This window comes from Microtus oregoni, unplaced genomic scaffold (assembly GCF_018167655.1).
Source record: "Microtus oregoni isolate MIOR12 unplaced genomic scaffold, Mior012 000047F_ref0000412, whole genome shotgun sequence".
NCBI classification, from domain to species: domain Eukaryota; kingdom Metazoa; phylum Chordata; class Mammalia; order Rodentia; family Cricetidae; genus Microtus; species Microtus oregoni.
Window position 1 is genome coordinate 11,677,756 of NW_024543221.1, and position 23,261 is coordinate 11,701,016.

At 46.0% G+C, this 23,261-nt stretch overlaps 1 protein-coding gene across 5 annotated transcripts in view; it reads left to right on the forward strand.

Annotated features, from left to right (window-relative positions):
- Nucleotides 1–23,261, forward strand: part of Esrrg (estrogen related receptor gamma) — a 608,081-nt gene that overhangs the window by 188,756 nt on the left and 396,064 nt on the right. The window lies entirely within an intron of this gene.

Genomic DNA, 23,261 nt, shown 5'->3' on the forward strand with positions numbered 1-23,261 from the left:
TTTTGTTTATAACCAATGACACAGTCAACAAAAGACCTGATGTTTTCCATGTTTAGTCTTTTAAAATGGAAAAGCAATATTTTTTTTTTAAATGGGCATGGTTTCACAGTGTAACCTTGTCTCACTATGTAGCCTTGCCTGGCTAGGAACTCCCTGTGTAGATCAGGCTGGCTTCAAACTCACAGAGATCTGTCCTGTTTCCGCCTGCAAAGTGCTAGGATTACAGGCATGTATTGCTATGTCTGACCCCAAAGCAGCATTTTTAATGCTCTCCAGGGCTTCATTTTGTTGCATGTGCTGATGTCTTGACATAAAGATGTCATATGGGTGGCAGGGATCGTGAGGCTTCTTGCCCAGCACTGAGATTAGTTAGCCAGCCTGTGAAATGTGGTTGTCGGGGTCAGCCTGTTTCTGAGTTCTGCATGTTGGTGAGTACAGAGAGTAAAATATTACTTTTCTGTGCCTCTCGTTCTGTGATCATGATAGGCAAAACTCTCTGATTGCAGCTTCTGCAAACTGAATTACAAACTCATTATCTCCCGAATGCTCTGTTATTTCCATGGATAAATGTTGAGTTTCTTTCACTTCGTTTTTTTGAAAGAAAACTGTAGATCTCCATTGAGAACCATAGGTCACCACCCATTACTCTGCTGATGTTTTGGGTGCAGTAATTTCACTTGACCTATGAACTATACAGAGATGGCTGTCACTGGAGGCTTGATGGGGTGGGGGAAGGGCCATGCTTCCTTCCAGGTAGAGCACATAGGTGGAGCCCAGGCAGAGGATGCAGTAGGAACTGCCTCCTCCAGGTAGGAGGGACGATGCCATGCCTGATGCTGAGGGTCTACTGAGCATGTGCAGTATGGCAGACTCAGGAGTGTTTGTCCAGAAATGCATGCTGGTTCTGCCCCCTGTTCCTCTCTGTGGTGCTTGCTCCTGAGTGTTTCAGGGCGGGAAAGTTTCAGTTTTTAGGGGTAGAATCAAGGTGGCCTTTGCTTTGTTGCCTCAGTCAAATCCCTAAAGAGGAGTTTTGGCCCCAAACCCTTCAGTCCTATGAGTCTGGGGTATGATATATTGCTCGTAGTAGTATCCTTTTTATTTCAAATATTGTTTGCACGTAAATCTACTTGTCTGAAAGGTTTTGTTTCAGAAAACTTGAGTGTTCTTCAAATTCACATTTGTTGTGCTCCTGCAAAAAGGGCCAATTAGTTGCATATAAAAAGTAGGCTGGCTTTTATAAAGTATTTATTACAAGATTGCTTTAAATAACAGTTCTCTTAGAGGTTTTCAAATAAGACTTGATTTGAAAAACATTATTGGTTCCTCTCCGGACTTTCAGAGAACACATCTTCTTTAACGCGAGGCAGGTAAAGGGGTAGAAATCATGGAATGAGGTTGTAAGTGAGCTGCATAGGAACGAATGGGGTGTGTGCACGTGTGTAGAGATGGCCTGCCTTTGGAGAGGCCATAGGTGAATGTTGGCATCTTCTTCAGTCTCTTTCCACCATCTTTATTTTTCAGTGCAGGGCATCCTCCTATCTCCATGCCCCCATGACTGGGTTTTCATGCACCTGATGTTTTACATTTGTGCTGGTTACACAAACTCAAGTCTTCACGCTTGGCCAGCTGTCCTTTTCCCCATGGAGCCATCTCATCAGCCCAGGAATTAAATTTAGGAAATAATTTACCTTCGTGAAGTTTTCCCGAGAAAGCACCATCACCCCTATCACTGGCAGACAACATCAGAAAGGGGGGGTGGAAGGCAGGCCAGTTTGGGTTTGGGAAAGAGAAATAAATCTATTCGTTTGGAGGGCTGCATTCTGCATTATGCATGTACGTAAAAGTGAGGTTTGCTTTGATCCTGTCTATTAAAAGTTTATTTTTAAACTCTGACTGGGCAGGAATCCAGCAATGCTCTTTGTCCTGCAACACATCCTGGGCTCCGGGTCCCCAGCCTGGCAGAACTGTGCCTAAGCAGGAGGAAGTAGGAAAAAGTATGGATAGTTGATGGCTACGGAGGGTTTTTTCCCTCCCTTCATCCCCTCCAGTTTTGAAATTCAAATTGAATGCAATTTTCAGCTCATTTGAGCCAGAATATAGTGTTGCTGAGCTTCAGTGGCTCTTAAATTCAAGACTCACGGGAGGAAACAGATATCATCTGTCACCGCAGTGGGAGAGGGGAAACCACACATTTTATTCTGAGGAGGCAGAGCCTCAGTCACTAATTCCGACCTTCCGAGGACTAATCATTCGCCAACCAACTGATCAAGTAATCAATGAGACCTTCAAGCCACCCAGCTTATGAAGTCTGGGAATGGCTTTTCTCCCCTCCCCAGCTCCTAAGAATAATTGCTCCTCTATTTTTGTATCATTGGTATTTTAATACCTTTTCGTTGCAAGGTGGGGCAGAATATCTTGGCAGTCTTTTTTTTTTTCTGCCCTTCCTGGCCGTTTGTATTGTTTCCATATTTAGTGACTTCATCAATGTCATTTACTTATGGTTGAAAATGAGCAGAAGGCTTGATGTTGACTCCTCAGGGACAAGATGTGAGGTATGCTTTACTGAATAGAATGTGGTGAAGACTCTCCTTCTTTCTGAAGGCATGCCTAAGTGCCAGTTCAAAGGGGAAGACCCACTCCTAGTGCACTGGAGCCTGTGAGTGTGGCTTATCTCCAGCATGGATGTTTCAGGAACCCTTGAGAAAGCCTCTCTGTGAATTTCCGACACACTGGATATGTGCCCTGGGAATACAAATGGATTCCAGCCATGATGATTTGACGTCCTTCCTCTGATTTCAGAAATGATGCTGGGTGGCGGCCCTACTCCTGGTGTGTGTTACAGGCTTTTGCCCCTGGTGCTTAGCCTGGTGCTGTTCATGTGAGCCGAAATTTGCAGGGACAATGGAATCCACTCATTAGCCCTTATTAGGCAAATCTACCATTTTTCCCTCTCAAATTCCATGAGAAAAATTTGTGATAAATTAGATCTCAGTTTGTAACCAAAACCACTTAGAAATACAAAATGATTGTAGTAGGAATAGAATCTGGCAGCATATACATTTATATAGATATCATATGAGTGTGTGATTGTGTGTTTTTATGTGCACGTGCTATGCTGTGCACTCTCGAAGCCTCTGAGCATGTGCAGCAGGGACGTCCAAATGCTTACGTTCACATTAATGAAGTGATCAACTTCTTTATTGCCCTTGGGTGTGAGAATCCAGTAAGCATGTCCTAACGGCACCTCCTTTCTAAGAAATGGTGCCCTGGCCCATCAGCCCATTCGTTTCTCTCCTGCAATGCCTTAATCCAGCTGTTCATATAAGTTACAGGAATCCGAGTGTGCCTGGGAAATTTTGATGTGTGGTGAGAATTGTGTTTGGGATCAGCACCTATTCTTGATAAGGCTTCTAATGCCTTGGAATTTCCCACTGTATAAGAACTCCTCTTACTGAACTGATAGCACCCTTATGCTTCTGAATGAGAGCCGCTCTCCAGAAAGACAAAGCCGTGGACAGAACTTGGGACTTTCAGCTCCACTCTCATCTTTAAGGAGTGAGAAAGGAGATGGAGGTCGAGCCAGTGACCTGCCAGCGCTCCTTAGTGAAGATGCCAGGAAAAGCCCCGAAACATGAGGTTCAGAAAGCACATGGAGCTGGGCGGTGGTGGTGCACACCTTTAATCCCAGCTCTCAGGAGGCAGAGGCAGGAGGATCTCTGTGAGTTTGAGGCCAGCCTGGTCTATAAGAGGTAGTTCCAGTACAGGCCCCAAAGCTACAGAGAAATCCTGTCTCAATAAAACCAAAAACCAATCAACCAAACAAACAAAAACCAGAAAAAACAGAAAGCACATGGAGGTCCTAGGAGGGCAGGGAACCAGAGCACGAAGCTCTATGCCCATTGCATGTGTTCACAATGATTTGCTATTTCATATGGAGCCTTTGTAACATTATTTTATAACTTAGCACACAGGGAAAGTGCTTTCCCATGTGCTGTCAACTTCTCTAGTAACATATTACCAGGATCAGAGAGGGACTTCGAACAAGGCTCTCACTTGTAGTTGGACAAAAGTTCTGGGTAGCCAACAGCATTGGGGCGGAGTGTAAAGTGCCACTCATTGCTGGGGGGGCTGAGTCCTAAACCTGTGGGCTCTGTGTGTGTCCATGTGTGTGTGTGAAGCTATATAGTAGATGTGTTGTTTGCGTGTGATGGGTTTGTTATATATGGTGTATGATTGCTGTGTGTGTGTATGTGTGTGTGTGTGTGTGTGAAGGTATAGAGTAGATGTGTTATCTGCGTGTGATGGGTCTATTATATATGGTATATGATTGCTGTGTGTGTGTGTGTAAAGATATATAGTAAATGTGTTGTCTGTGTGTGATAGGTATGTTATATATGGTGTATGATGGCTCTGTGTGTGCGTGTGTGTGTGAAGGAATATAGTAGATGTGTTGTCTGTATGTGATAGGTGTGTTATATGTGGTGTGTGAATGTTGTGTGTGTGTGTTCATCATGCTGAGCCAGCATTGCATTAAGGCGTGCGGTCACTGAGTGCGGACAGTGGAAGAGCTGATACGGGAGTGTGGGAATACGGAACACATGAAGATGGAACCGCTCTGTGCTGAACGGAAGGTAAGGCACTGCTTACCCTCGAGCATCCTGGTCCACTCTACCTTCTTGGACAAGAAATCAACATTGTAAACTAGTTACTAAGTTAGTCGATAGAACTTTGACTTTTCTCTTCAGAAATGCTTCCTTAACAAGTAGCCGTGCTTGCCACACGGCAGGCCTTCATTGCGCCGCCTTGTGGAGGATGAAATAGTTGCTTCTTTACCCTAAGGGATGTGGCAGATACTAGAGCTGCCAATATCAATCTGTCTCAAATATACACCACGTACCCTCGCAGTTTTTCCCAGGTCGTCCCTCAGCCAATCAGATGTACTCTAACTGGAGTTGGGAAGAATGATGATACAGAAGACATCAGTGGTGAAGCTATTGAAGTCCAGCACTGAGGTCATGACTCAGTGGACTTCTCCGTAGATGCTGAAGGACTTGGCCAGTAAGGGACCAATTGTCTTGGTAGAAGGCAGGCCGACTGGGTTCAGGCGGCCAGCAAGAAGAGACACAAGTGTGTCAGAGGCACAGTAGGTCTGCAAGAGGCACTTGGTTGTGTGGGAATAGGCATGATGAGGAATCTCTGTGATGAAATGCCCGGGCATGTAGGTCTAAATGAAGAGTGATCCTGATTAGAGAAAGCCATTGGCAGAGCATGGGAGATGATCCAGAGACAGAACCAACAAAGATAGTTTGAGGGAGCCAGGCGTTGGAGAGACATATGAAACCAGTAAGAAAAATGGACAGGGGCAAGAAGAAGAAGGGCTGTAGATAGGGAAATATGAAGAATTTGGTTGAAAGAGTTTTTGGAAAGATGGACATTCTGTAGCTGATTTTCCTATAAATGGAATCACTTTGTAGGTGGGGGCACTATTATCCAAAGCAGGATTTCTGAGCAAAGATGAGTCTGTAGTTTCACTTCTATAAAAAATTGTCAATGAACCTTAGGGAATTGTACAGATTATCCTTGCATCAGCATTTCTAGGAAGCTATTCTTTCGAACACCCTCTGCAGGTTTATTGTTTGAAGGTGGAACTTCAGCTCTTTGTATTTGCATCTTAAACTTTGTAAATTGAGCTGAATTCCTATCATCATTTTTACTTGTTTAATGCCATTTTATAAATTTACATGTTGGTATTGCCTGGCCAGCACTGTTTGTATTAATCTCATTATCATTTTTCTTAATTTTCAAAGCATTCTTATATACTAAGAATCTTAACTTCTTTTACAATTGATATGCTCAGGAGTGATTGTGTGGTCTGCTGGGTAAAGGTTTGAGTTTGAACACTGGGACCCACATTGTGAAAGGAGAGATCTGACTTCTAAAAATTGCCCTCTGATCCCATTCGTGTGCTGTGGCAAGCATAACGTCACTCATACAAAAAAAAAATCCCAAGCAAATAAATAATTAAATTTAATGTGTGTTATATAAATTTCTTCTTGTTTTATGTTTTCCCTTTAACTTTGCTTTGTCTGTCTTTTCATTGTAGGATAGTAGTCAAAAATGATTTCATGTTAGGGGGGTGTTTATGATCTCATTTTGTTTTATTTTTCATTTGTTTGTTTGCTTTTAGATTGGCCTTTTGCTGGAAAAAAGAAAAATGATAATGTCAATTTTCCATCTTTTGTGTTTTGTTTCAGCAGGGTGCTTGATTGCCATAGGTTGTAGACTAGTTGCAGATGGGAATTTTATGGTGTAAAAATGTCTACTTTGAGTGGCCAGGGCCTTGGTGATGTCTGTTGTTTGGGAACATCTGCGAGGTGGGGCATAGCCGAGGATAAGGAACACTCGGTTCAAAAGGATTAGGGAGGAGGCAAAGGGAGCAGGGTTTTAATTTGAGAATTGGGATAATCACACGTCATCCATAACGTCCAACCCCCCAGAAGAGAAGTTCTCACACATGTGGTAATGATCCGGAACTGTACATGCCAGTCACCCCAACTTGACCTTTACCCCTCTGTAATAGTTAGTGTTGATTGTTCAACTGTGCAGAATCTAAAATCACGCCACAGCATGACCTCTAGACGTGTCTGTGTCTGTGGGGGTTATGTTGATGCATTTAGATGGAAAGACCCGCGTACTGTGGGTAGCTCCCTTCACTGGCTGAGATCCTGAACTGTATGAGAGCCCCAGGCATCCATCACTCTCTGCTTCCTGATTAGGACACCATCTAACCAGCTGCTTCAAGCTCCCACCACCTTGGCTCCCACCTTCAAGGTTGGACTGTGCCTTGGAGTTGTGAGTCGGAGTAAGCCCTTTCTCCCTTAAGTTACATTTCTCAGGATATTTTATCCCAGCAAAAGTAAAGAAGCTAAGGAAAATGTTACACTAATGTTTTAAGTTGTCACACTGTACTCCCTAAATATGTACAATAAATCAAGCAAAATAATAATAATAATAACAACTCACTGCCTTACTCTAGCCTCTTAGGACCAGATGATAACATGTTCCTTCCAAGGTAACTTGGTCCTTGGCCTTTTTAGTTGTCCATCCTCAGTGCCAGCCCTGACCAGAATCCCATTCCTTCATGATTCAGTTGTTCCCACAGAAGTCGCGTGGAGTTTCCATATCTCCTCCGATCGGCAATGACTTGGCACCGAGAGTCTGTGCTGCCTTAACCCATCCCGTTCTTTTGATTAGACCATGGGTGTGACCTTTTTCACTCCCCGTTTGTCGTTTTCTCTCGTCTTTGGCTTCCAGCTCCCCGCCAGCCCCTTCTCAGGCTTTCTAAAACCTCAGCTATTCTTCAAGGCTTGTCATACATGCCTCCTTCCTGCAGTTCTTCCTGTCCAGATTTTTCAAGAAGAAATTTGGATGCTGAGGTGAACTTAAGTGTGGTTTAATACCTAGCCGGAGACAGCCCAGCTTGTTCTGTTTTTCCCTTGCACGTTTTTAGCCAGCTTATAATTTCCAAGAATGGCAAGAAGTCTTTTTTACCTTTCTTGGTAAATAAGGTGATTCTTACTTTTTTACCACAGTGAAACCCTTTATTTCCCCTAACAAAATCTGCCTACTGAGTACTTCTGTTGACAGAGACTGGTGTATAGAGAAGGCGGGGACAGAGGGAATGCACAAGCCGGGGAGTCAGGATGTAACGTTTGTCTCTGATAGTCAGAGGTGGAGACTGGAGCAGAGAGTAATTCCTGTGCAAGCTCAGAAGGACAGGTGACAAACGCCCCGGGGACGGCTAAGTGCATTCCCTGTTATGGCGAAGAGCCAAGTTGGAGGTAGACAGAATGAAGTGGGAAAGAGGAATAGTCAAGGCTGTCCACGGGGAAACAGATTCGAAGAGAGATGAGAGGAGAAAAGGAAGAGTGCCAACAGGGAGAAGTGAGTCAGAGGCATGGTCCTCGGAGGGGACATGAGTCAGAAGGGAGATTACGTAATGCAGAGTCTTTCACAAGTGGGGATGGTGGCAAGGGGCTATTGGGGGGGTCCCCCGTGAGCCGTGTAGTAGCTAGTGATGCAGATGAAGTCAGGAAGATGTGGTGTGCATGAGAAGGGGTGTTGGTGGTGTTCTGGGAGGGTGAGGACACCCGGTGATGACATTGCTGGCAAGGTAGCTGTGCTTGGACAGGACTCCCAGGCTTAGCATCTTTATAATTGAATACATCTGTGAAGAGGAAGGGAGATGGGGGATTGAGGCCAATGTTCTCATTCAGCTTTTATGGCAAATAGTCTAATAGGCTTAATGTCATTTCTCACCCCCCCCCCCCCCCCATGATCTATTGTGTCCCTCTTTAGGCGGCTGCATGCTCCTTGGCTCTGTGAAACTTCCGTCCAGCCAAGTCACCTCTGGTACCTCTGCCTTTCCATTCACTGTGGTTCTCACTGTTAGGAATGTTCGTCTATGAACTCTTTCGTTTGGACCTCACTCCTATCTCAGCTTTTCTTCTAAGCTCTGTGTCCTCCACCCCCACCCCCATGATGGCATAACCCTCCCCACCATTCCAAGCCAGGCCTTCATTATCTTCTATGAAGCAACTTAATACTTCTCAACTTTATGGGATGTCCTGTTACTTCTGATCTATTCCCTGTCCCTTCTAGATCATGAGTTCTAGTGTGTCCTAGCTCATGCTACTCTCCACGAGGCAGAGTAAGTGACCAATGAGTATTTAGAAAGAAGGAAGGCCAGAGGACAGTCTTAGGTATCATTCAGACATACCATCTGCTTTGTTTGGGATTCAGGGTTTCTCACTTGCCCATAGCCCGCCTATTAGATTAAGCTCGCTGGCCAGTGAGCCCCAAGAATCCTTTTGACTCCATCGCTCCAATACTTGGACTATAAACATGCCCCAATCCCATTATGTTTGAGTGTTCTGACGATCACATTCTGGTCCTCAGGCTTGCAACGCATGCACTTTACCAACTAACCATCATCCAATTCCAGTATTTTTCTTTATAGGCAAAAACTATAGAGTTCTGTGGCATTGAATTTATTCATATGGTGTAGGGAGGACATGAACACCCATCTGTAGAACGGTGTTATCATCTCAATTAAAATTCAAAGCAACACCTATCCATTACTCTCTATCCCTCGACTTGGACCATATTACTTTCTGTCTGTGATGAAGCATGTGCCATGCTACTTCCTGTCTGTCTCTTTGATGAAACATGTGCCGTGCTACTTCCTGTCTGTCTCTGTGATGAGCGTTCTAGGTGCTTCAGGCAACTACACCAAGATAGTATTTGCCATTCTCTCTCTCTCTCTGCTTTAGTTTACTAAATATATCTTCTAGGTTTTGCCATTTGTCGTGGTATAGAATTCTCTCCTTCAAGTGGAATGATAGTCCCTCATGATTTAGTTTTCCATTCATTTTTTGATGGACATTTGGGTTGTTTTCGGGGGTGGGGCATTGTTTTGAATGTTGAAATATATCATTCATTATGTAATATAGGTTCCCAGGGCATGGATAGGGCTGGTAGGCTCCATCAGGGAATGACAGGGTAGACCAAGGAATCATCTCTGTGCCTGGTGAAGTCATCAGAAATGTCCAGGATCTTGGAGACTCAGGAGAGCAAGAAAAGCCCCTCCAGTACAGTCAGGCTGGACTTAGCATGAAAAGCATGGGCGTTAGGTACCTGTGGTGGCAAATACAACAAACTGGCCCTGGGGGGCACCCAGTTCATTTGCTCTTCACTGTTCTTGAAGTGGGAGAGGAGATGGATGAGAAGGCAAGAGGGAAAGAGAATCGGTTAAGGAGAGACGCTGGGAGAAAGAGATGTGGTTATAGTCAGCAGGGATTCCTCGGGTGCAGGGGACGCTGTCATGAGAAGGGCAGTGAATCCACCCACAATGCCTTTCAACAAGCTTCATGTACAAAGAGCCTTTTGTACCACAAGATCTGTGAATGGCCACCTTATAGATAATGACAATAGAAAAACCAGGTCCCACAGGGACCCTGGCTACCAATCACTTATATAAAGACTTTCTTCTTTTTAATTGCTCTTGTTGGGGCTCCTTTCTTCTGACTTCTGGTGCCTGAAAAAACATTATTGAGCTTACCCCATGAAACGTTCTCAGTATTGCTGTTCATGATGGGAACTGGGGTAAATGCTTGTCTCTTAACATCTTCCTTGTTACTGTTGTTTTTAAAGCAGTGTGTGTGTGTGTGTGTGTGTGTGTGTGTGTGTGTGTGTGTGTGGCAGGGTATGTACATGTGCATGTATACACGCACACATGTGTTTGGGTATCCAAAGAGGTCAAAGAGGGCTTTAGATTCCTTGAAGCTAGAGTAACAGGCAGTTGTGAGCTGCCTTGATGTGGGTATTGGTACCTTCCTCTGGAAGAGCAGGAAGTTCTCTCCCACAGAGTCGTCTCAGCCTGTCCTCAGCAGCATCTTCGCTGTACCTTGAGCCTGTAACACCCTGGATTGTCTGCCAGGACCTCTTCTTTTTGAAAGGAGAGGAGAGTTAGATTGTATTGGATCTTGTTAAGAAACCAGGGTCCTTCTTTACTCTCTCCATGCCCATCTCACGATCCCAATTTGAGGTTCACAGTCAGACCCTAAATTGAAAAGTCCCCCCATTTCTGGTAGCGACAGACAGACAAGAGCCTTTTGTACACGAAGCCCCTGAAGCTCTCGGCCTCTCTGTCTTAACAGGAAGCAGTAGCTTCCCAAGGTATTTCTGGGCTGCTTTTTTGGAAGTGTTATTTTTTTTTTCCTGTCTTTCTTTCTGCTTCATACATTTGGTGCACAGGCCCATTTCAAGTTGCCTCTGATGGCCTGCCGCTGCTTCCCGCCAGCCCGTCCAATCTGTCCTCAGGGAGGAGTCTCACTGGTCACTCTGAAGAGGCCCCCTCAGGCCAAGAAAGCTTCTCTCACTTTGTCTCTGCTTAACCCCTGCCCTTCAGGGTGCTGAGGGGCGGACTCTGGGCTGCCGCCCTTGTAGTCTGTTCTTGCTTGCAGGTGATTAGCAGGTGGCTTCTAAGCAGAAAGGAACTTTGCCCCAGGCTCCGCTCTCCCATAGGCTCTTGCCGTTTTGCTACAAAAGAGAAAAATGGAGCCTTTGAAGAGTGTCTATACACTATTCATGTACTTTTCAGAAAGAGAGAAGTGTCTATAAATTCTCAGGATTGGTATTAGATTTCTACTTCGTTATCAGAGAGCAGAACTAGTGGGTTATGGCTTGGAGAGCTTTGGGGATGAAAAAGAGGCGGTTGCCATTTCTAAGCATCTAGTCTTTTAGTGAAAGCTTATTTGAAAATTTCTCTCCCAATACCAATTCCCCAACAAGGTGTATTCTAGTGGGACGGTGTGGCCAGTATGGTGTGGCCAGTACGTGCAATAATCAGTGCCCCTGCCCTGCTGAGTGCTCCTTTGTTGGTGGAAGGGGGCACTGTGTCTGCCCATCTGCTACTCACCAACCTGATGAATGTCCCCTCTCCATCTCAATCCTCCCAGCCTTTTTGTCACCTACTCTGTTGCCTTGGGATTCCCTCAAGGGAAATACTGTGAGGTTCTTTGGACAACTTGAGCCGCTGTCCCAGCGTTAAAGGAAATACCATATCCTCTTTTCCCGGCTCTGAATTATTTTTGCCACTGTGATGCCATCTCAGACCCAAAAATGGAAATATAAAAGGAAACTACTTTTCCTGAGTTTTCTCCAACGTAACTTTTTGATTATCTTTGTTTATTGTGAATGAATGTGTGTGGACAACGTGCAGGAATCCATTCTCTCCTCCTGCCAGGGACCCAACTCAGATGGTCAGCCTGCAGGAAGGTTCCTTTACCTACTGAGCCATCTGGCAGCTCCCTTTCCCAAGTCTCAAGCAGCTTGTTTCTCTTCTATTCTTTTTAGTTGAAAAGTAAACTAGAATTTAAGAAACGCTGACTGGAATTTGAAACTGAGGTGTTGCTTCATGAACCAGGCGTGGAGTCATTTTTAAATTTTTTTTTGTTTCCCCATGGTTGAGCCAAAGGAAGCTGCTTTAAGTAGTTGGTTAATACCCAAGCCATCACAAACCCTTTGCCTCCTTAGGGTCTTTTCCTTTGGATGGGTCTCTTTTCCCCCCGAGTTTTAAACATGTGACGTGTCCACCGGAGTATCATGGCATGCCCACCTGTGTCTGGGTTTGCCAGTGTGTGCAGACCTGTGATGCAGGGTCTCCAGAGGCCTGGCGGTCCCTGCGCATGCAGACCTGTGTGCAGACCTGTGATGCAGGGTCTCCGGAGGCCTGGCGGTCCCTGTGCATGCAGACCTGTGTAAAGACCTGTGATGCAGGGTCTCCGGAGGCCTGGCGGTCCCTGCGCATGCAGACCTGTGTGCAGACCTGTGATGCAGGGTCTCCGGAGGCCTGGCGGTCCCTGCGCATGCAGACCTGTGTGCAGACCTGTGATGCAGGGTCTCCGGAGGCCTGGCGGTCCCTGTGCATGCAGACCTGTGTGCAGACCTGTGATGCAGGGTCTCCGGAGGCCTGGCGGTCCCTGCGCATGCAGACCTGTGTGCAGACCTGTGATGCAGGGTCTCCGGAGGCCTGGCGGTCCCTGTGCATGCAGACCTGTGTGCAGACCTGTGATGCAGGGTCTCCAGAGGCCTGGGGGTCCCTGTGCATGCAGACCTGTGTGCAGACCTGTGATGCAGGGTCTCCGGAGGCCTGGCGGTCCCTGTGCATGCAGACCTGTGATGCAGGGTCTCCGGAGGCCTGGCGGTCCCTGCGCATGCAGACCTGTGTAAAGACCTGTGATGCAGGGTCTCCAGAGGCCTGGTGGTCCCTGTGCATGACTGTGCCACTGGGCCATCTTTGGATCTGCACATCTGGGAAACACAGATTCTCTCATTCTGGCTTTCAGCTGGCTGACCTGTGCTGGACTTCAGAGTGTCTGCAACAGGCCAGGAGGAGAATAGCCTGCGTGGCCTTTTCTCTAACTTGCCTTAGATTATTTGTCCTGAGAAGATCTTGAACATTGATAAGGTGCCCACTTTAAGTAGACCAGGAAATGCGGGAGCTTTTTTATAACTCTCCTTCCCTCTCTCCATCCCTCTCTCCCTCCCTCCATCTCTGACCCCCCTTTCTCTGTCTAGTGCACAAACCCACAGCTATAAACCTTCAGACCATGCTCTCTTCTGTGAGAGAACAACCTTACCGAAACAGAAACTTGGAGTCTCCCTGGAGCTGACTGCTGAGTTCTGGTCTCCAGGACATGTTTATATGACAACAGTCATAAAAGCCGTTGGGCCATCCCCTTGGAGTCACAGAATCAAGGCAGTCTTTGTTTGCCTCAGTGAGAACAGCATGGGGCTCATAATGCCTGATAAGATGGCTCAGGAAGTGGCCTTGTTTCGGTGACCTGGGCTTCTTGCTTGAGTGTAATCCTTTACAAGGAGTACCCAGCAGGTAAGAAAACATTGGGGTGTGCTGAGAGAGTTGGTCGGTGCACCATACATGGGAAGACCATGGCTCTTTAGCTATTGAATGCGGTGGGCTGGGGCTTCCAGAAGTGCAACCAGAAGCATGATCTTTTAGGCACACAACCTTTGTCTAAGACGAGTGACTGAGTACCTGCCCTGCACTGAATGAAATCCAACTGAGTGCCTTGCAGGCTTGAGGACCTGAGTTCCTTCCCTCAGATTAACATCAAAAGCTGGTGTGATAACATCCACTTATAATCCCAATGCTGAGGAGGAGGAAACGGGGATCCCCAAGATCTCCTGGCCAAGCAGCCTGGCCTGCTTGGCCTTCTTCAGGCTAATGAGAGATGGTCTCAAAATCTACAGTGGATTGGGCCTGAGGTACAGCACTAAAGGTTGCCATCTGTTCTTCACACATATATCCATTTGCACATACATGAACAGACAGACAGACACACACAGAGACTCACAGACACACAGACACAGACTCACAGGCATACACACAGACACAGACACACACACACCTCTGTGTGCATTGTATAGCAGATAATAGCAACAATAACAAGAAACAACCACATTGGCCTTCCCTGGATTTACAGCACTCTTTGGATTGCCATGGCAACAATAGTTTTAATTATAGAGAGCCAAAATGATACCTTGTATATCAGATGTGGCTTGCTTTTCCCTATGGACAAAAGTCTGACTGGGGAAGCTTTATGTGGATTTCACTTCTAGGCTGTATTTGATTATCTGCTCTAACAGACGGGTCTTTTTGCTTATAGAATGAGTGGGAACAAACCGAAGTTTTATAGGCTGAAGCCCTTGCTGGACAGCGACCCTTGTGACACCACACTGGCTTTCTTTGTGTGGGAGACAGCACTGTTAGCTCAGCCTGCACACGTAGGAGCCTAGCGTGATGCTGCCCCAGGGCGGCTTTTGCTGCTCTGTCTTAACCACTGGAAATCTACGCACGAGGCTGGAGAGTTGGGTGAAGTATCATCGGATAATTACCCTTGACAACAGTTAGGGTTAGTCTGGGAGGCCACGCAGGTGATACGACTGCGGTGACAATCACAAAGACATGCACCTCACAGCTGCTTCCCGACCAGAGCAGAGGGGATGCTTCGGGGCTCACCTTCTAGCCTGCTCCCCATTTTTATTCCTGGACCTGCTTACTCTTTGAATTTCCCATCAGGTTTGGAGAGGGACTCCAGCATATTTGAGTATGTCTGGGCTCCCTCGTTTTCAAAGCTCCTGCAAAGCTAAATAATCTCCCCCTCAGGTAAACATAAATCATTGTCTACCTTCTTTGCTCCTTGAGTAGACCCTCTGATGTATTCATTAATTATGGCTGCTGCCTGGTGGCACAGTGATGGCTGAGTCCTACCTGTGAGCATCTTTCCTGGACCGCCCCCTCAGCCTTAAGCCCCTACTTGGTGTTAAAGAGGTCCTTTTTCTGAGAGATGGACAGCCAGATGGTGCATATGAAAAAACTGTGCCTATAGGGGGAAGGAAATGCGGTAGCAGTGGGGGTACGCTCATGATGCTTCCAGAAGCAGGGCAGAACACTGTTGTGTTAAACCCTGGCTCAAGGCTGGGAAAATGCCCTGCACATACAAGGAAAGGGGAGAGAAAAGTGGAGGGGGGGTTGGAGGGAGGGAAACAGTGGAGAGAGTGGGGGGCAGAAGAAGAGATGAGAAAGGGGAGAAAGAAGCAGGAGAGAGGGAGAGAAGAGAGAGAGAGAGAGAGAGAGAGAGAGAGAGAGAGAGAGAAGGAGCGGGAAAAGGGGAGGAGAGAGGAGAGAGAGAGGGATGGAGAGACCACAGAGTGTCATGGGGGTTGGTGTACACCTGTCTGTGATCTGGTCAACCCCTACCGAATATCTCCATTCTCTGTTTCATTACTGGCCTGGCTTCCATCCTGCTCCAGCTCCCTTAACAATGAAGTTAATCACAGCCTGGCTCTGAAAGCCCAGGTGCCCAGGCAGAAACCACTTAGCAATAGGCACCATGGTTCTGATTTCTAATTCTTTCCCAGATTATTTTTTTTTAAAGAGAAAACAAAAAGTTCCCATTTTTGGTAAATCTTGCTTAACTAATGCCACAGCCTCTGTGTTTGTTTAGTTTCCTCATTCAGGAAGCTTTATGCCTCTGATTTTGATTTTGGAGTTCAGGCATGTTAATGAGGCCTTTGTATGAAAGCAGAGGGGTTCTGTTTCTTGTTTGTTAGTTTAATGAGATTTTGTGTTAAGAATGGCACCATGAATCTGTCAGAATTAGCTTGGCTGCATGTGTGTAGCCCGGCAGCTCTGAGACCCTCGAAAATGTCTGTTTTTAGGACACCAGCGGGGGGCTAATGAAAAGGCTTTGTTGATTTTAACGAATTGCAAGCCACTGTAGCCAAAATAAATATAATCTGCTTTTTGGATTAGTTGTCACAGATGATTTTACCTCCTAACAGTGATTAAAGAATGCACATGGACCAGAAGCCTAGCTGTTCTCCAGCGACTCTGGCTGAAACAGCAATAAACAGAAGTAAATAAAGACTTAGGATATTATCTTTGATAAACACCGACGCCAAATGTGTAGGCAGGAAGGAAGGGTGGAGTGGCGTAGGGAAGGTTAAGGTGTCGAATACCTGTATGGCACACAGAACTTCAGTTCTCGTTACCACAGAACACAAACTAAAAAGAAACAGATGATTATTTAAAGAAAAATAGCAGCGGAGCGTGGCTGGTCCAGTCTGTGTTCTGTTGATCTACCTGCTCATGGAATGCTCAGAATCCTGGGACCATCTCCCTCTCTGGGTCTCTCCCGTGCCGGCTGCTTCATTGCAATTCTGTCCTCGTCTTCCCTTGGACTTGGGGACCACATTTGAAATCCTGCAACTATAGGATTAGAGTCTGAAAATGAAGGCAGTGTTAATTACTTGTGTGATTATTAACCTTCTTGCCTGGTAATTCTACCCCGCTAATGAGCGGGACAGTAGAGCTGTATCTGTCCCTGTATGTCCCCACTGCGAGCAAAAGGCGTGCCCCAGCTCACAGGCCCGGGCTTTATGTTTTTCTAGGGAAGTCTACAAATGGAGCTTTCCCTCGCTGCAAAATACCAAACCAAGAAACAAACGAAACCCAACCACAGGAGAAGATGTTGTGATGCCTTCTATTCTCTGTAATTGCACCAAATGCTTCAAGGCATCATTGTGGTATTTTGGTACGTCATCTCTGATGCAGATCAGAAGCCGTCCTTAGCTTCTTTCCCTCCTGATAGGCCTGTGTTGATGTATTTTATTTGTTGGCAGATGTAGAAACAGGTGTGTTCAAGGCTTGGGTATGGGTCATGGCGACAGAGCTGTGGCCTTCTAGTCTTGTGTGTAACCCCGGTGCCGTTCATACTGGACTGGCTCAACCAGCATGCCCACCAGCCTGTGCTCGCAGGGTCTCGAGAGCTGAGGGCTGAGTTGCTTATTCAGCTACTGTCACACGTCAGGTGCCACGCAAATGTTGAAGGATGGCATGCCATGTTGTACCTAAGATGCCATCTCATGGGGTGGGCTAGCTTTAAGTGGATGCTAGGATGGACCAAGGGGAATTCCTGCCCCCGTACAGTTTCTAGTCCAGCAGAAGATGCTAAGGCAATAGATAAGATAAAATTTGAAGGAATGATTTGGCCCTTGCGGGGTTATGGAGAAGGCAAGAGAGTGGCTGGTGAGGACTTGCAGTCCTGAGGGAGATGCGTGGAGAAGCCCCACCCAGCACGGTGGGTACGGTGGGATGGAGACATGAAGGCAGCAGCTGTCGGTCTAGTGAAGAAGAGCAGGGGCCCGCATGGAGGAGCTGAGCACACATCACAGCGAGAGCAGACAGGCCTGCAGGGAAGGGACAACCGTGGGTGTCAGAGAGAAGTCTGGCTGAGTGGGTGGCCATTGTCAGGACTCTGTGAGATTGAGAGAGAAGTGTGGCATGGCACCCGTCATATCTGGAACCCTAAGAGGTAGGTGTCATTGTCGTCATTTCAAGGATGGAGCACACAGGTCAAAGATCTACCTCATGACTAGGAGGTGGGAGTGACATCCTGCTCCACGGTGCTGACTGCTCTCTGCCTCCTGGCAGAGGACACACGTGAGATCTGTGTGATGTCTTTCTGAATGTCAAATGGAAAAAAAATCTCAAGTTCACATTTTAAGTGGTACCTTCGAATGGAAGTTATATATCTTGTAGTGACTGGCCCATTCGTCATGCATCTGCATCTTTTTGGTTGCTTTACATGTATATGTGTGGATGGCAAGGGTCCATGTGTGTAGTTGTATGTATGTGAATTCATGTATGTGGTGGTGGTGATGTGGCGGTGGCAGTGGTGGCGGCAGTGGTGGTGGTGGTGGTGTGTGTGTGGTGGTGGTGGTGGTGGTGTGTGTGTGTGTGTGTGTGTGTGTGTGTAGGAAGTGTGAGGGGCACAAATTAACTTCAGATACCTTTCTTAATTGTGCTACAAGTTATATATGGAGGCTGGAACTTGCCCTTGGGAATCCCAGAACCCTCTAAACTTGTCATATTGCTAGGAAATTCCCTGTCTCTCCATGCCACCTTCTGAGATTTTAGGGAGCTGCCATTCCTATCTGGCGTTCATCTAGACGCTGGGGATCCTAACGCTGGTCCTCATATTTGCATGGCAAGCCCCTTAACCCACGGAATCATCTCTCTGTTCTTGTAATCTCAAGTCCCTTTTCCAAATGAGCTAGCAAAATAGAAGCCTGTAAATCACTGTGAGGAACTATGGAAGGTTCCAGGTAATACTTGAACCCGTCTCTGCCACCAGCCTCTGAAACGCCCGTGGTTTCTAACTCTTCAGGCTGCTTCCGCAGTGCTGGGGATGCAGATGTAAGGTGCGTGTTCCTTCATGTAGTCTGTGATCCATCTGTGAAGTGAGGATGCTGACACAGACATCTTAGGGTTTAGACTCTGACAGATAGACTATGGCTCTCCCGCATCTGCTCCCTTGCCTTCCTGTCTTCATACGAGTAAAGAATGGACGATAAATGCCTGCATACATATTTATCTAGACCTCCCCCTTCTTCCTGCCTTCAGCATCTGCCAGGAGTGAGAGGACCATGACCTTGACCTCTCCTGCCCTGATTCAGGGCAGGCCCTGGGCAGATGGCCAAGTGTCTGTCAGGTGGGACTGAAACCCCGCATCCAGAAAATGATACAACTTTGCATAAAGCAAGCTTTGGTGAACTCCCCTTCGATTCCATTCATCTTTGAGACTTTATTTTACAAAGCCTGTGAACTCTCCCAGGTGATGAAGCAGGCCTATTATACATCAGCCATGGTCCAGTCTGTTGTATTTCTTTCCTAGTACACTTGAAAAGCTCAGTAAATATTCTCAAGGAATTCTTACAATGAACATAAAAGACCACATCAGGGAGGGCAAACACAAGCACACATTTGTACATCTGGACAGATGTTTGGCTATCTGGATCTTCTGTTATGCTTCTAATTGAAGCTGGCTGTCTTGACCAACTCAGTTTGTAAGGCTTTAAGCTTTGTATTCTGTTTTGTGAAGAGTCATGCCTGGCTCGGGTCAATAGCAAGTTCTGCCTAAACCCTTTGGAATTAAGCAAACAGCAAGCTGTCAGACATGCTCAGCATTGATGTCTCCTTTCTCTAATAACCTTGAATTTCAACCTTGCATTCTCTATGAAGGAGCACTCCTCTGTGGAGGGATGATATTCAAGTTCAGCTTGTTTCTGCAAAGGTTTTTCCTAAATATATATCTAAATTTCTCATATGCTACATGTTTCTGCCTTCCACCATTGCTTTAGGGTGTATGTGGCATCTGCCACCATTTCTATGAATAACATAACAACGTGTAGGGACACTCAGCCATAGACTTATTAGAATAAAATTTAATACAGGTGCCGTGTTCATTTTCCATGGAAGTCTGACTTGGGTGTCTGGCATTTTGAAAGAAGAGGAAGTAATTATCTTGTTATAGTACCATTCGTTGACAGGTGGGATGGACCCGAGCAAAAGCTTGTTTCTGCTTAAAATTCAAATTAACACTCAGGTCAGCTGAGTTCCTACAGAAACATTCTATTCCTCCTCTCTGCAATAGTAATTCACACACACGGAATGCGGGTTACTCTTGTTTGATTTCTCCAGAAGGGACTCAACTCTGCTGTTCTGAGCTCCTGTTTGTCCCCACACCCCTTACAGTCCTGAAGAGAGTATAACAAGAATGGGTTCTGTGTTAGTAAGTTATTAAGAAAGAGGGCTGTTTACCAGGAAACATTGTTAACCTGGCATGGGATTTATACTGGTTGGTGTTTAAATATCAGAGCTATTTTGGAGACCGAGCCTGAATGTTTTAGCTGTGTGGTTAGTGTCTTCACCGGAGTCTTTGCAAGAGAGCTGTTTCCAGCCCAGACCCTAAAGTGCTGTTTCTAAAGTCATTAGCACTTTGACAAATTTTAGCTTCCAGTGAATTTTCTCTACAAAGAGTGGACTAGGAGTCTTGGCTCAGAAAACCTAAGAGCTTGAGATCAGCAAACCTAAGCTCTTGAAAAAGGAGTCCTGTAACCAGAGCCGATAAGCTGCCTTCCCCCTCCCCCACCCTGTGTGTGTTTGTGTGTGTGTGTGTGTATGCTTGTATTCTTGTGACTCTTTCCCACAGTCTCCTGTTTTGGCTCACTACGAATGCTTTTATTTTGCAATGGAAGGTATGGGTGCTTTGGTTATTGTCTATATTCTCAGAGTGCACATCTCGCTATCATAGCAAGTATGAATGGCTTTTACTACCGGAAATGTTATATCATTCATTTAATACTCTCAAATCTGAGCTGTATACAGTGGGGTCTTCTTTATCTTTATATCCTGGATCACCGAGTCCAGAATTTAATTCATGTGTCTGGATTTGCGGATCTCAGACTGATTTTCAGAGTTTTGTAGGATCCAATATAGGGCTTCTCAGCTCACACAACACTGACTTTTATAGATTATTTTTGTACGTATTATCTAGCACTTTGCTTTGTTACAAATACTTTATTGAAACCCAAAGTAATTTTAGTTGATTATAAAAAAATCTGAATCCTGAGAAATTCTTTTTCTTATAGTGAAAATAACATCGTCGTCATCATCAACAAAAACAGCAGCCGAGTGAAGGAAGGAGATGGGAAGAGGAAACTGAGCCCATAACAGTTGCACACACAGAGGCTTATGGCTTCTGCGCTAATAGAGAAGCCCCGCCCTTTGCCTTGTCCTTAAAGATAGATAGCAGTTATGTTAAGCCCCTCCCCCTATGGCGTAGAGTCAAGGTAGCGTGAGATGGCATGACAGCAGGTGCTCCTTTGCATAGAACATTAAATCATGTGTTGTTTTTCCATATTCTCAATGGTGCCAACTTTCACTAGACTCTTGGAAAGGAAGGAGAGAATTTAGGAAACTTACTGCAATGATCTCAGCAAACAGGACTTTCCCCAGGAGTAAACAGAACGGACTGCCCCAGAAACTGGAGTTTGAAATAGTATTCCAAATGCCTCAGTAGATTTTCAATGAGGCAAAACATATTCCGATATCATTTAAAAATAACAACTTAAAAGGGCTCATATATAAAGACATAAAAGGCATTTTGACATTTAATATGAAAACAGCATTTTGATGAACTGGGTAAAAATGAGTCAGAGACATATGGATTACATATTTCTTATAGTGTGCCTGCGTTTTAAAAATGAGGCAGGCAAAAAAAATCTGGCAAAATATTTTTGGGGAATTTGCTACATATACTATATTTAAAAAGAGGTGAAGATGAACCCCAGGCTGCTGTGACTGCTCATGACATTGAATTTGATAACTTTTAATTTGCGCCTCGCAGACTCTTGTGAAATAGCTCAATCTGTCCATGTACTGTGGAAGGGAGCAGTTGGAGACAATCTTCCAATTCTTTTGGTCATAAACCAGTCACCAAACACATACCTGCAGGGAAATGCTAAATCTGAGTCACTGGGCTAGGCTCGAGCTGGAAGACCTGGCCTTATAGGAGGGGTACATGCCGTTAGGAAGGGCCCTCAAGTTTCTAGGTACCAGAAAGCCAAGTGCTTTGCAATGGACCAAAGATCCTATTTGTGGAGTATTTATAGATTGGGGATGGGTTCAGATGGGCGAGTGCTTGCTCCATCTGCACAGGGCCCTAGGTTGGATCCCTAGCCCTGCATATACGAGGTGAATGGCTCAAGTCTGTGATCCCAGCGGGTGGAAGTAGAGACGGGAGGGTCAGAGCATTGATTGTGTGCAAATCTCTTTCTGCACCTTCTCGTGTAGAACTGTGAGGTGTGAAATGGAAACTGTTTTCCATGTATAGAATTAAATTGCACACACACAAGCACATTTATATGTGAATGTGGGCTTGCTGTTGCCAGTTTCTGTGTGTGTAGGTTAGAGGGCAGCATTTGAAGTCCTTCCCTGCCTTCTATTTGTTTGAGACAGAATCTCTTCACTTTTTTGCCCCACCCCCATCCCCACTGTGGATGCCAGACATGATGACCCAAGAACTTCAGGGAATTCTCTTGTTTCTGCCTCTCATCTTCCTATGGAAATGCTGTAGTTATAGCAATGTACTGCACATCTGCCTGCTACGTGGTTTCTGGGGGTTTGAACTAGGACTCTTACACTTTATGGAAAGCACCCTTACCTGCTGAATCACCTTTCCAGCACACGTGTTTCCTTTTCGGACAGGGAAGAAGCCAGTGTGACAGCCACACGTGCACATGCGGCCATCTTTGCAGTGGTTGCAGACTGAGGTACATTGGTACCGCTCAGCGTTTCCATTCCAGCTTGCATTGATGGTCGCTTGAAGCTCCGCTGACTCGGGAGGCATTTGAGCCAATAGCTTGTGGCACAGAGGAGGTTTGTTTAGTGCAATTCTCTGCAGTCAGAAAGTATAGCAACTTCTCTTGTCAGCTCGAAGGCCCAGGGGTCCCTGGGAAACGAAAACAAAAGAATAAATCCCGTTAGTTTGTGGGAGAGACCATATAGAGACACAAGGCCATGAAGAACAGACACTGAGAAAACAGAGAAGGCCAGAGAAATCCGCTCAGCCAGGCATTGCTCATCCCTGAGTGGGCATCATGAAGCCACAAATGCCAAGTAGATAATTCCGCCTGTGTCCAGCCCAGATTGCAGCCTTGGGAACCAACACCCTGAGAGCTGTCGGTAGCCAAGCAGCTTGGGGTGCTGAGTTGGATAGAAAGGAAGATGAGGGAAGTGAAGGCGCGAGGTGTGAGTTCAGGTCGCTATGACACAAACAGACTTTCCCCCCACCGGGAATGCTTAGAACAAGTGGGTGTGGAGCGAAGGCCAGGATCCAGTGATGTTGAGCCCTGCTCAGAATATTCCACCTGCATCTGGCGTGAGCAAATGAGGAAAGAGAAAGCTAGCACATCACATCACACAGAAGACACAGACAGCAGGGGTTTTGGAACCATCACCGCGGCCTTCTTGGCTCTGGTGACTTGTGTTGGGAGTGTCACAGAGAACACGAGCAAGCGCCCAAAAATTTTTTTCCCTGGAATCTTACTCCTTTTACTCACATCCCATGTAAATGTCTGTTGACTTTATTATGAAACGTATAGCTGATGTTAACGAATTCCTGCCTTGGGCTTGGGGGCTTGGGAACTTAAAGGCATCTCCAGTGCAGCGCACACCTACACGTGTAGGGCTGTGATGCACGGCAACATGAGTGTGACAGGAGACAAAGCGTGGTCAAAAGGTGTGAAGAGAGGGCAGTGTGTATGGTCAGGGA